The 6,392-nt window shown below is 40.7% G+C and overlaps 1 protein-coding gene across 4 annotated transcripts in view; it reads right to left on the reverse strand.

Annotated features, from left to right (window-relative positions):
* CCDC85A (coiled-coil domain containing 85A) overlaps positions 1–6,392 on the reverse strand; it is a 204,110-nt gene that overhangs the window by 84,025 nt on the left and 113,693 nt on the right. The window lies entirely within an intron of this gene.

Genomic DNA, 6,392 nt, shown 5'->3' on the forward strand with positions numbered 1-6,392 from the left:
TGAACACCGCCCACAATATTTCACCTATTATATTATCTGGTTGAATCACAGAATTTAGAAAAGATGTCCAGGCTTGCTTTAAAGCAAGAAAGTGAACGATACATTGTTCCAAAGGTGAATTACATCATTCCTTAACCTGTGTCTGTGATAAACTAACTGCTTTCTAGGCATTCCCTCCTTCACTACCAGAAGTTGGGGTTTGTTGCACATTCTTATTTTTTTCAGACAATTTTGGAAATAATAACTTTAAAAATCCATTTTTCATCCAGAAAAAAAAAGTAAAAAAAGAATTTTCATGAGTTGGTCATCCTTTGTGTGACCCTGCCATCTGGTGCCTTCACTCCCCACCCCCAAGGCAGGCTGTGAGGCTGGGCTATGGCAGCAAGAACCCCTGAGTTCCACTGAGGAGCTAGCATTTTTTATTTAAGGGTTTTTTTAAGCGGATTTGGTGGACAATCACAGTTTTCACAGTTTCTGCTAAGTCCACCAAATTGTAAATGAGTGGATCCCTAATCATATACGACAGCCTGAGAGAGAGGGGAATAGAGGGATTCTGGATGAACTGTTTCAGGCCCTGTTTCATGATGTTTTCCAGATACTGAAGGCTGCTGAAGCAATGGGACTTGTTGAAAATGGGAAAGAAAGGTTCAGCTGTGGGAGTGAAGAAGACAAAATGTATTCAGTGTAGTAGCTCACCATGACTCAGTAAAGATACAAAGCTGAGGGGGGCTGCATGCTATGAACATTATCATATATCTTCTTTGCATGGGGTGCACTAACCTAGGCTTGTGGTAGGTTCCCATCAGTATGTTTGCCCCACGTGGGCCATATGTTTTATAGTCATGCTCATTATTGGTTGCATTTAACTAACTTCATAGTTGGTTTCCATTTCTGAGCACATGCCGCTTTTGGCAGCAGTTTAATGATAGATAATGTATTTAATAACGTTTCCTTGTATGTGATTATAAGATGAAGTGGTTGTTTCCCCATATTCATTATTCCCCCTGTCTTGTATTCTAGTAAATACAATATTTCTCTTAACCTTAGCCTAGGTTTGTTGACATAATGTTTTCCATGAGAAAGGCAGGTAGCTCTTCAAAACAAGGCTACATGCCAAGTACCATAAGAATGAAACTTTCCCTGTTTTTTTGGCTTTTGTCAGCTAGATAAATTGTGTCACATAGCACAAAGATTTTTCACACTTTGTTTAATGATCTCAAATGTACCTAAGAAGTCTCTAAAAAGCATAAGGGTCGGGACCCCAAACAAAGGGGAAAATCCCAGTTTTCCCACCCAGTAATAGACCTTTCTTGCTTAAATAAGAACCTAACAAAGCAGTGCTGGATTCTACAGGAGTGGATACTGTAGACTTCTAACTTAGGAGCAGGCTTGGGATAAGTCTCATGCCACTGACCAAGTCCAAAGCAGCCAGTCTGACTGCCCTTTTTGAACTCACTAGAGACATGAAGATACCCAGTGCAGACTAAAAAAAAATCTTAATATGTGGTGATGGAAGACTAAAAGAAATCTCCTTTCCTCTGTTCTTCTAATAGTGGCAATTACTACACACTGAATCCCAGAGACTGTTGACAGGAAAACACTCTTCTTCCTGGAAATATGCCAGCGCCTGAGGAAAATTAGAAGCGTATTTTTTCTTTAGCAAAATAGACTCCAACAAGACTCTGTAATAATAACAGAAGCAGGGGAAATTATCACGCAGAACAGATGCTGAACACCACATCCCTCTGTCAAAGAGAAGGCTCAACTGTCAGCACTGACAACCTAGGTCCACACAACAGATTGGACCTTTCACGGGAAATAGCCAAGGCAGCCTTTATTTGATGTCAGGTCTGATCCCAGGAGGTACTAAGCATGTCCCACATGGTGTTGGGTTCCCTCATCTACGAGTAGAGGCTCTCAGCTTTCAACAGAATCAAGCTGTTAAAGAGCAAATGGGACAAGAAGAGCAGTAATCCAAGATATATTTGCTTCATTTGTTAAAGAAGTCTGCTAGTACAAAAGGGGCACATCTATGTGAGATGCTAACTGTGCAGTAGCCTAATAACACTGTGCTGTAGCATGCCTGACAAAAAAGTGTTAATACGGTACTGCACAGTAGTATTAGGCTACTGCGCAGTAAGCATCACTAAAAACTGTGCAGTAGTGCGAATTCCTGAGCATTGATTTAGTACTTGGTTAACCAAGTACTAAACATAATGTGCAGTAACTATGGTGCATTAATGAACGTGTAGATGTGCCCAAGGGCTATAACAAAAGAAGGTATCTGGAATATCATCATAAGATGCTACTTAGACTGCAAAGCTAAAGTTAATTGACAGTTTTTCCACTTCCAAGTCAACTTTTTATCATTTCAGTTACAAACAAGTCTTAGGGCGGATTCTTTCCTTGTTAAATAACTCACAATATTCCTGGACTTCATTTGCTCTGTGTATTAAAGGAATACCAGCAAAGCCAGTTCATAAAGACTGGTGAACTTTCTGATGGGATTTGCTATACCACAACTATGTACCTAGCCATATACCCAAGCATGCAGGAAAGCACAGTCCTTGCTGCAGGGATTTTGAAGTTTTATAGGGCAGACAAAAGCACTACAAACACAAAATATACTTAATAACTGGAGAAAGATTGTTGTAGGGATGGATTTTTCCCCTGACTAGAACAAGATCTTTTAAGCCTTCAGCTCATCTTTGCATCAGTTAACATCTTTGTGCAAAGTTAAAATGAATTTATTACATAGAGGGCTAAACTGCAGCATTTATCGCTGACACTGGAATTGCATGGAGCCTATAAGTCTACAAGGGCATTGCCTCGTGTGCTCTTAAGACTTAACAACGATCATTGTGTTTCTTAAAAATCAGTAGAAACATAAGAAACTATGCTGACCATAAGATACACAGTTAGATCATATTTCCCTAAGAAAGCATATAAACCTATGTAAGTAATGGGGTTGGGAGACACTGCCATGTGTAGTGATCACCAGATTCCATAAGCATGGGCAAAAGTTAATGAGAAGAACTAAACAAAAAAATGTTATTTGTTGAGCAGTAGGCCTTTGGTCTCTCTCAAACTAGCTAACAGGTATCACCCAACTGAGGGACCATCTCCCAGGTCAACGCTTCTAAATTAGTGAGCATCTCTAAATCATAACTTTTATCACTACATAGTGGAAGGGTGAGGGCACCCAGGTCCCATCTCAGCTCAAACCCCTAGGAGTGTTTCTGCCTTTTGCATTTAATAGTTATTAGATAAAGCAGATAAATAACAGTGGGGGTAGAAACACAGGCCAGAGCCAAAGGAACCTTCTCTACCAAAGCAGTGACCATGTCACTGAGCTACAGAACTAGGCTCTATTTCACTAGCTCTCCTGATCCCACATATCTTCTCCTACTTGCTGACTAGTGGGCCAGATTCAACAAGGAATGGAGGGAACTTTGGCCCTGCCAAGCCCATGGCCTCATGGGTAGGACACTTTACTGAGAAGTGGAAAATGTAAGATCAAAATCCCTCTGGGACAGAGGGCCTACTTCCTATGTCTCCCATATCCTAGATAAGTGCCATAAACATTGGTTTCTTGGCCTTTAAAAGTTGGGAGAGACTTTTCCTTTTCCTCATGCTCAAAATTTGCAAGGTGAGCCAGATCAAGTCCATGTAAGTGGCACTTATTCAGCAGACATTAGCCACTTACCTACCTAAAGGAGTACTAAATGTGGGAATAAGAGTAGGGGCACAGACAGAAGTGACAATTTTCTCCCAATCTGGCCACAGAAAGCAGTTTATAGCTGTGATCAAAGTGCATGGCTGCAAAAAGCTTGAAAATGGCTGACTGGGTGAAAATCTGACCTTTCTTTGCATGAGGTATCAGATGAAGGCATTTCAAAATGTAGCACTTCTGCAACTTGTGTCTGCAGAGCTCCCAGCCTGTCGCTGTTTTCAGAATGGGAGGAGGGAAAGGGAGCAGAGGAAGTTAATTCTGGGGTTTTTCAGCCCCACCCCACTCCCCGGAGGGTTTTACTGGGGGAGGGGATCCAATTCCCCCACTCCACCCTTCAGCACCATCTGGGGAGCCCTGAGAATGAGCTCCGTCCACATCCTTTCCCTCCTCCCCTTCTGAAAACAGCAAGCACTGGCAGAGAGTCCCGGCCATTCCTATGGGAACCTGTCTGCGGGCTCCGAGACCCTCCCCACTGGAACCAACAGTGAACTTGTGTTTGGTCTTGGGGTAATGTTGTAACTCAGAACGCTCTGCAGAAAATGTTCAGAGTTACAGCTGGGAGCTGCACTTCTGTCCTCACCCTAACTGCTTTTGACAGCCATAAAACAAATCTCTCCTACTCAACACTGAACAGGTATAGTACCAGCAGGACAAACCTTCCAGTGTCAAGTTGCTACTGTGCCTCAGTAACACCTTCAAGTCCAGCCTGCTAACTTATTCACTTCTTCCCCCAGGGCTAAAACATCTAATAAAGCTTCTTAGGCATGAGGATGGTTTTGCTACAAAGATACCTCTTTTTTTTAATATATAACCAGACTGTGACAAGCCGTTTGTTTCATAATGGCCAGAATGGCTGAACAGCAGTGGCTGTCAGTCCCAACAAATCTGTGCTGGATATAAAATTGGCAGACTCAGGGTGAAAGGAACAATCTCCCTTCATCCATCCAGTCCCCAACAGATAAGCAATCTTATTGCTCTTAGCTTGACATGCTGACATTTCATATACAGCACATGGAGACAGCACTCAGAATCATTTCTGTTGACTTTATTATCATCATCACAGAACTCATTTTATATTTTAATAAAAACAAGTTTTTATTTGTCTTACGAGTGCATGTATCAGCTTTTGCTCACTCACAGAATAATACAAGGTAAAGGACATGCAGTGGGGCTAGCTTTCAAACAGATTTGACCTTGTGTTCCCATGCAGTTTTGTTAGGGAGGCATTAAGAAATAATCATATTTGATTATGAAGCTTAGAGAACAGGGGGGGAAGCAGAAGCTTGACCTCAATTTAAATTAACAAATAAAACAAACCTTTTATTGTGGAAGCCAGTGGAATGAAGATACATTTGAAACATAAAAGCAGAGGAAATAAGTAATATACAGTAATCTTTTCTTAGGGATAAGTCATCTTGTCTTTATTGCCTCATTTTTAGCACTGAACAAAATGTTTCTTATATTTATGACTGGTAAAGAAATGACTGCAAACAAAAAGAGAAAAGATTCTTTTATCATCCTCAAAAAATTAGTCATTACCACAGACAATAGGTCTCTGTTGAAGTTACGATCCCTCAAACTTAGCATCCAAGCATTTGCCAATGCATTTTTTTTTTAAATGTTGGTAGCATCCATTTAGGTTTTATCATCACTGACTCTAATGTCAACTCCTGATTTCCTGAAGTTCTTGTAAAAGCTCATGTAATATTCACTGTTAATGCCACAAACTCAATTTCTTGCTTTAGCTGGTAACTGCTTTTTAGAATGCTAATTTATAACAGTAAAAACCAGTTGAAAATGTTTTTGCTTTAAAAAAAATATTGTCATAGCTGACAAATAGAACTCACGACCTCACATTTATCACAGCACGATACTTATTGGCTCAGCAATTTTTTATGATGTTCTACCGAAAGTACCAACATTAGTATATAAAGTATTTTGGAAACTTAGTCAGCAATGTCAGTGACTAAGTCTGTGAAGCTTTTATTGTCATTAAGCTAGCAACAGAACATAATGTATGCAAGCTGAAATGTATTTGTTACCTTGCTACAGACTGGCAAACTGCACATTGTGCTTACAGCAAATGTCACAGCCAGATCCAATTTCTCTCACACCTTTGATCATTATATGGATTTCACATGTGATACTTTTCTTTTCCCTTCTTTTAACATGTATCTGCAGACATGTGCAAAGTAAAGCATAACAGACTAATGGGAAAAAATGGAAAACAATGGAAAACTAGTGGGTAGTAATGCACTGGAGCAGGCTACCCAGAGAGGTTGTGGAATTTCCATCCTTAGAGATTTTTAAGACCTGGATAGAGAAAGCCTTGGCTGGGATGATATAGTTGGGGATGGTCCTGCTTTGAGCAGGGGTTGGACTAGATGACCTCCTGAGGAACCCTCCAACCCTCATTTTCTATGACTCTATGATTCTAAGCCTTCGCTATCTACAGCACAGATACAGCAACCATGCTTACATCAACACACTGTTGCACCTTATGCCTAACTTAAAAGAGCCATCACTTGCTGAGAGAAGCTAGTTAACTCCACTTCCATCGACGACTCCTCTTCTCTGCTGAGGCAACCAACAAGGTGGCAAAACTTAGTGTTTAACCTGATAGTAATTTTGGCATATGACCAACCCTTTCCCTCTCCCC

This window comes from Gavialis gangeticus, unplaced genomic scaffold, assembly GCF_001723915.1.
Source record: "Gavialis gangeticus isolate Ggan-Ray unplaced genomic scaffold, GavGan_comp1, whole genome shotgun sequence".
Taxonomy (NCBI): domain Eukaryota; kingdom Metazoa; phylum Chordata; order Crocodylia; family Gavialidae; genus Gavialis; species Gavialis gangeticus.